The following is an 8,132-nucleotide window of genomic DNA, read 5'->3' as shown; positions in this document are numbered from 1 at the left end:
TGAGACCGCCTGTGACTCCTGTCACAGAGGGTCCCTTCAGGCAATCAGGGAGCGCCACGTCGTAACCCCACCGCTGACCGCAAAGTTCCCACCATTGAAACTAATGCAGCGGCTGTGCGATGCGCTGTCTGCCAGCTCAGACGCGCATAGCCAATCAGGAGAGTGCCACGACGTGGTGCTCCCTGATTGCCTGAAGGGACCCTCTGTGACAGGAGTCACAGGGGGTCTCAGCATTCGGGGAAAGGGGTCCCATGTGTAAACATGGGACCCCTTTCAGTCCGTGTGGATCGGGTATGCGGTTTGTTTTTTTGCCAAGTACGTGGATTACAAATAAAAGAACAGGACACTGGATTTAGGTGAGTATATAATTTTATTTTCAGGTACCCCGGATTCTTGGAGACGTGGACACAGTCGGCGTGTCAACATAGGTAAGTATGTGTGTGTCGGCATGTATGTAATAAAGTTTTACTTTCAAGGTGTGCGTGTCCTGTTTTTATTTGGGTATTTTTTTGCAGTAGAACTACAGGTACCAGCGGGCCCGTTTCCCCCCTGCATGCTGGTACTTGTGGTTCTCCAAGTACCAGCTTGTGGGGGAGGCTTGCTGGGACTTGTAGTTCTTATGCAAAAAACAATATTCTTTCATTTTACACAAGGCTATCAGCCCCCCATCCGCAGCCCATGGATGGGGGGGACAGCCTCGGGCTTCACCCCTGGCCCTTGGGTGGCTGGAGGGGGGGGGGGACCCCTTGATTGAAGGGGTCCCCACTCCTCCAGGGTACCCCGGCCAAGGGTGACTAGTTGGGGTTTTAATGCCACGGCCGCAGGGACCGATATAAAAGTGTCCCCCGGCTGTGGCATTATCTCCCCAGCTAGTGGAGCCCGGTGCTGGTTCAAAAAATACGGGGAACCCCTACGCTTTTTGTCCCCCGTATTTTTTGCACCTGGACCGGACGCAGAGCCCGGTGCTGGTTCTAAAAATACGGGGGATCCCCTGACAATTTCCCCCCCCCGTATTTTTACAACCAGGACCGGCTCAAAGAGCCCGAGGCTGGTTATGCTTAGGAGGGGGGACCCCACGCAATTTTTTTCTGTATTTTTTAACCATTTTTGCGCCGTCGGAAAAGTCGAATCCAGGACGCACTAATCCGTCAATTGGTCCGATTTTCGACAGTGGGACTGTCGAATCCGTTTTTTATTGAATATGTCGAATTCCGGCCCCGGCGGCCGGAATTCGACAGTCGAATTGTGTCGAATTTAAAAACCGGTCGAATTCCGGCTCGGGAGTGGATACGTGCCTATGTCTAGGCTCCATAAAAGTCCAGATTTCGGCCTTGTCTGTTTTCTTTCAGAAACAATTGGCTTCTCTTCCTGAGGTAACACAAAAGAAAAAAGCATGACTCTTGTTGGGGCGCACTCTTGTTGTATCTTAGTGTCTAATGATTAGTGATGTGTCTAAAAGATAATCAATTCTTTATTTCAACTCTTAAGATAAATGAAAACTCAGCACAAAACAAAGAAGTTGTCAATAGTGAAATTAAATATAAATGACTGCCGACATTTCAAACAGAAAAAAGAGACATTCCCTGAAAAAATGGAATGTTCAGATCTTAATTAATGCTTGGATAATTGCATATTGGAAGATAGCTACATACCATGCTGCTTCCGTCTGCCCAAAGATCTGTACAAACTGTGTTTGTATTAATAGGACCCTAAATAGGGTTGACTTCAAGAGAGGGAAAAATCCCAGACTGAAATCCACCCTATTGGTTGGAGTTCGTCTTGAAGAGATTGCGTTAGATGGTCAGGTATAGGATCTAGAAACTGGAAAAGAAGAAGTGGGAATAAGTGGAAGTGGTGATCCTGCTGTTAGTGTTGTTCCACAGGGAATGCGGTCCTCCTACTGCACTGGGTATTCCCTAGCGGTCGCCCGTCTAGGTACTGACCTAGCCCACCTCCGTTTAGCTTCCAAGATCGGACGAGATTGGGCGTAAGCGTAGGGGTATGGTCGTAGGAGGCCTTCTCTATTTTCTTTCAGAAACAATTGGCTTCTCTTCCTGAGGTCCAGACATTCTTGAAAAGTGTTCTGCACATCCAACCTCCCTTTGTGCCTCCCACGGCACCTTGGGATCTCAACTTGGTGCTGCAGTTCCTCCAATTGGAATGGTTTGAACCGTTACAGGAGGTAGATGTAAAGTACCTTACGTGGAAGACCCGTCACACTGTTGGAATTGGCTTCGGCTAGACTTATGTCGGAGTTGGGGGCGTTGTCTTACAAGAGCCTCTATCTGATTTTCCATGAGGACAGAGCTGAACTCCGGACTCGTCAGCAATTTCTTCCTAAGGTGGTGTCTGTGTTTCACATCAACCAACCTATTGTGGTTTCCGGTTGTTACGGACACCTCCGTTACCTCAAAGTTTTTCGATGTTGTAAGGGCTTTGAAGGTGTATGTTAGGAGAACAGCTCGTCACAGGAAATCGGACTTGCTGTTCGTTCTCTATGATCCCAATAAAATAAGGTGTCCTGCTTCAAAGCCGTCAATTGCACGCTGGATCAGGCTCGCTATCCAGCATGCTTATTCCACGCCAGGCTTGCCGGTTCCAAAATATGTACAGGCCCACTCTACTAGGTCGGTTGGTCCTTCTTGGGCGGCTGCCCGGGGTGTCTCTGCATTACAGCTCTGATGAGCAGCTACTTGGTCAGGTTCGAACACGTTTGCAAAGTTCTACAAGTTAGATACTTTGGCCTCTGAGGACCTTCAGTTTGGTCAATCAGTTCTGCAGGAACCTCAGCACTCTCCCACCCGGTTTGGGAGCTTTGGTACTTCCCCGTGGTACTAAATGGTTTCCCAGCATCCCCTAGGACGTAAGAGAAAATAGGATTTTAATTACCTACCGGTAAATCTTTTTCTCGTAGTCCGTAGGAGATACTGGGCGCCCGCCCGGTGCTTTGTTCTTCCTGCGATGTTAGTTGGTTAAGTAATGTTATTTGGTTCAGCTGTTGCTGTTCCTGTTTCAAGTTTGGTTAGCGCGGCTTTCCTCTTGTTTAGTGTGTGCTAATCTAGCCCTCTCTGGAAGTATGTCCGTCTTCTCGGGCACAGTTTCCTAGACTGAGTCTGGTAGGAGGAGCATAGAGGAGCCAGCGCACACTATCAAATTCTTAAAGTGCCCAAGGCTCCTAGTGGACCGGTCTATACCCCCATGGTACTAAATGGATTCCCAGTATCCCCTACGGACTGCGAGAAAAGGATTTACTGGTAGGTAATTAAAATCCTATTTCTGCTGAGGGGCACACTGGGCTCCACAAGAATAGACATTGGGGTGTAGAGTAGGATCTTGATCCGAGGCACCAACAGGCTCAAAGCTTTGACTGTTCCCAGAATGCACAGCGCCGCCTCCTCTATATCCCCGCCTTCCTGCACAGGAGCTCAGTTTTGTAGTTGGTGCTGCAGTAAGCAGGCACATAACAGAGGGGCTGCTCCAGGCAGCCCTAAGAAGAGCTTTTTTTTTAAGAAACAAGTGAAGACTACAAGGGCAGCAGCGGTGGTAAATGTCAGAGACATTCACTGCTGCAGCTCCGGCTCTCCCCAGCAGCACTGTGCACTCCCGAGCCCTGGTTGCTGGGTACCTACAGCAGGAGGCTCCGGTTTTCTTCACGTCAGGCACACACGACGGGGGCTCTCCGGGATCGCGTGGCCGCACTTCGGGAGGTGGTGAGTGGGTCCCGCTTGCGGGACCCGGTCTTTATCGCGATCCGGCACGGTCAGTGGGAGGCGTGCCGCGCGCGCTGGCGGTGGACACTGTGGCAGTACAGGCGATCCCACTAGATCTACAGAAGAAAAAAGGGGGGTGTTGTAGGTGCACTGTCTCTAGCATTACTGATATCATATAGCTTAGCATATAATAAATAGTGGAGTTTAGTTATGAATTGATCAATGCATGAAGCTGCAGCCCCGCGGCAAGGGACTCCACTCTGCCCCTCCCTAGATCCCACTAGATCACCAGGGCTTGGGTGCAGGTCAGGTTTTCTCTCTAAACCATTTTCAGTAGCACAGTGGTTTTGCCAGCAGGGGGATAAGGCTTAGACCTGAAGCCCCTCCCCCAGCCACAGGGTGCCATTTCCCGCAAATGTTCCCGCCCTGGAGCTGCATATCTGTCTCTCCCTCACTCCCTGTCAGTGTCTGGGCGCCATTATCTCTCAGCTTCACTGTTCCTGGGACTGCTTGGGCAAATCCTCCTGTGTAAAGCCGCCTGGTTGTCAGCGCTGTGACTGTACATGACACTTAAGTATTCTACCTGCCTTTTTAGACAGTGCTAGTTAAAAAAGAGTGCATTTAGTCAGGGTTTTCTAGTACAATTACCCTGTGATATACATCCAGTTCTTACTGTGCAGTGTTATATCTATTGACTATATAGCTATATATGAGAAAAAATACCAAATAAAGAGAAATGGAAAAGAAGTAGACTCTTGTTTGGGAGCACTCAACCTCAGAAGGACTAAAGTGTATTAATGTCTTATACTGATAAAATCATAATTTTAATAATTTCTTAGTAAAATATGTAGAATTATCGGAGTTCAATAAATATGTGATTCAAGACTATTAAGCAAAAATATTTATATAGATTAGAGTAGATAATTAGCAAAAATTGCTATAATATAATATAAGCCGGAAAATCTTTTATATAATCAAAAGGATGTCACCTTCTAGTCTCAGTAGTGTCCGTCATAGACCATCATTCATACTGCAAGAATCCCAAGTAGAAAAATAGTTGCAGAAAATTAAATCATAGGTCATATGGATCCGAGTACCTATCTGTGACATAAATTTAGGCAGCAAAATTATTTGCAGTACCAGGATGTTCCAAGGTGGTCTCCCATCCAAGTACTAGTCCGGCCCTCCACTGCTTGGCTTCCAAGTTTGGAAGAGATTGGGCATCTCCAGTGGGGTATGTCCGCAATTTTTTAAGCTAGCCCTTTTGTTTGTCACCTTAAACAGGAAATGGAATTGGTCGTATTTTCCACAAGAAAAGGGGACGGACACACATGTGACAATTAGGCTCAAATATAATTAGGCTCAAATATAATCTTCAAAAAAGATTCAAATCCAACAAAAGCAAACACAACCATCCGATTTGTTGGTAACTTTTGTCAGGAATGGAAAAAGGTCAATGATGCTATACAAAAACACTGGCATATCCTACATGTAGACTCTGCCTTATCAGCCAAACTTGGCCCCAAAGTCTCAATGAGCTGGCGTAGGTCTAGAAATTTGAAAGACCAACTTGTACAGAGCCACTTTCAAAGACTGCCTACTAAAAAACCAACAATAACTGGAACATACCCTTGCGGCAAGTGTAAAGCTTGCAAATTCATTGACCCAACCAAGGAAATAGAGGATAAGTTTGCGAAAAAACATAACATTTCAGACTATATGAACTGTCAGACGGAAGGTGTCATCTATTGCATTAAATGCAGTTGTAACCAGAAATACATTGGCATGACCACTCGCCCATTAAAACAGCGGATCCTAGAACACATAGGATCAATACGCAATGCTGTTTCGGATAAAGCAAAAATGAAGCAACCGACATCAGTCGCTCGTCACTTTCATATTCACCATAACAATAGATGGGAAGGATTGAAAGTGTTTGGTCTGGAAAAGATTAAATTAGGCATACGAGTTGGAAATCTTACAAACGTCCTTCTGCAAAAAGAGAGTGAATGGATTTTCAAAATGGGATCCATTTACCCCGCTGGTATGAATGAAAATATAAATTATGGGGCCTTTTTGAACTAAATTGCTGGCGAATGTCCTGGATCAGAATTGGTCCAGTCAATATTTAGCAGGTCTTGGCATTTTCCTATTAACGGTAATTAATTTTATAATTCTTCTCACTTACCTTGCAACTCTCTTTCACTAATTTACTTATCATATTTTTACACTTGGAAAGCTCACTTGCTGTGAACATAATTCATGGATCTAATCTGTGTCGTAGCCACTTTATAATAACACTCTCCTTAGTTGGAAAGTCTATTTAGCTGTACATGAGACATATTCACACTTTGTCACCACAAAAGAATTTTCACCATGGGCTCCTAATTTCAGACATGGTTACACTTTGCCCTCTATTGTGTTTACACACTTATACTTTATATCTTCACTATTTTTATCCTTTATCATTAATTAATTTTTTTCCCCTCACTCTTTACCCTTCACATATCATTATCTATCACTGTTCAATTATTTAATTGAACTCTTTTATTCCTGGCTATTATTGATAATAATTCTTGAACCCTCACTCATTTTTGCTATTTTTAATATACTCTGCTTTATCTGCACTACTCATGTGTAATGGATATATAAAAAATCCTCTATATATAAAATCAATGCCTTTTCTGTTGCTCCTCCCCCCTTCTATTATCTTCTTGTGTCTTATAATTCCTGTAAACTATACATTTCTTCTATATACTCAATCATGGGAGTGTATTAAGCATAATAAATGCTTCAGTAGTATACATTCAATAACGGAATTGCAATGCAATTTCATTTGCTTTAAAAAGAAGTTAATGAATAAGGTTTTCGTCAATTATAGGAAGAATGAATTAACATAATTGGATAGATTCAGGAAAATGTCCATCAAATCTGAACTTCCAATCAGCAATCAGACTTTCCTTTAAAAACTGAAACCTACAGTGACGACTCACGTCCTGTGATCAAGCCTATCAGCGAAACGTACGTCAGGACCCATATGGTCACGTGGTGCGCACACGTGACCTGTAAGCCGGATCATCTCAGCCTGTCACCAGGCAACCACAGAAGCCGCGGAACTCAGCGGCTCTCTCCCCACCCGCCGGAGCCTGATTGCGGGCAAACAGTGGTGGGTATCCACGGGACTTTCCGCAACTCTCTGGAGCCCGTTTGCGGGTACAAACGGCGGAACGTAGCGGCATTCTCCTCACTTGCTGGAGCTCGATTGTGGTCAGAGACCACCTTGGAACATCCTGGTACTGCAAATAAATTTTGCTGCCTAAATTTATGTCATGTCACAGATAGGTACTCTGATCCATATGACCTATGATTTAATTTTCTGCAACTATTTTTCCACTTGGGATTCTTGCAGTATGAATGATGGTCATATACTCTCTATGACAGACACTACTGAGACTAGAAGGTGACATCCTTTTGACTATATAAAAGATTTTCTGGCTTATATTATATTATAGCAATTTTTGCTAATTATCTACTCTAATCTATAAAAATATTTTTGCTTAATAGTCTTGAATCACATATTTATTGAACTCCGATAATTCTACATATTTTACTAAGAAATTATTAAAATTATGATTTTATCAGTATAAGACATTAATACACTTTAGTCCTTATGAGGTTGAGTGCTCCCAAACAAGAGTCTACTTCTTTTCCATTTCTCTTTATTTGGTATTTTTTCTCTGATACTTTTTTGACTCATGGGCACCACTGAATGGTAACAAAATTCAGTGCACCTGAAAAGATAAAGTATCTTTCTATATGCAGTTACCTTAATCCGAAGTAATTCTAAAACAAAAATTTCAGTTTCTCAGAGGACATTATTCAGATTTCTATTTATACAAAAACCATTGATAGACCGGTGCGGTTCCCACAAACCCCTTTCTCGTATATAGCTATATATATAAGCTAGTCCAGTGCAGTATTATTGTTAGTAATAACCTCTGCATTGTACAAACTATTGTGACTATCTGTGTGTGCATTAGATAGCTGAGTGGTGTCCATTTCGTGTCTTACACTCAACTTGCTATCCCTATATTCTATAACCTGAGGGGGCTTGGTGCGTCAGGTTTTATATTGATATAGGATTTTCAGAAAGATATACTTTAATACGTATTTTTCTCTGGGATTTAGTCACCATATCTCTCCTTTATCTCTGCTAGTGCTGACTACACTGCGCAGGGATTTGGGTAAGAGGTATTGTGCTGCTGCCAATTGTACTGTGTTACCTGATACTGCAAGTAATATCATGTCTGCTTCTGAGGGTACGGTTCTGGGGCTGAACACACTGCCAGTGTTGCTGAAGCCACAGATCCCTATGAGGAAAATATAGCAGCTGTGGGATCTGGTTCTGGGGTCTCCTTGCCC

The 8,132-nt window shown here is 43.9% G+C and overlaps 2 pseudogenes; both read right to left on the bottom strand.

The window, feature by feature from the left end:
* Positions 1 to 1,894: 1,894 nt before the first annotated feature.
* LOC134971256 (5S ribosomal RNA) lies at positions 1,895 to 2,013 on the bottom strand (annotated as a pseudogene).
* A 2,825-nt stretch (positions 2,014 to 4,838) lies between these two features.
* LOC134971200 (5S ribosomal RNA) lies at positions 4,839 to 4,958 on the bottom strand (annotated as a pseudogene).
* Between the last annotated feature and the right edge of the window lie 3,174 nt (positions 4,959 to 8,132).

Source organism: Pseudophryne corroboree, chromosome 11, assembly GCF_028390025.1.
Source record: "Pseudophryne corroboree isolate aPseCor3 chromosome 11, aPseCor3.hap2, whole genome shotgun sequence".
Lineage (NCBI taxonomy): Eukaryota > Metazoa > Chordata > Amphibia > Anura > Myobatrachidae > Pseudophryne > Pseudophryne corroboree.
Note: the sequence above shows the minus strand (reverse complement) of the source record. Positions and strands in the feature narration are given on the sequence as shown.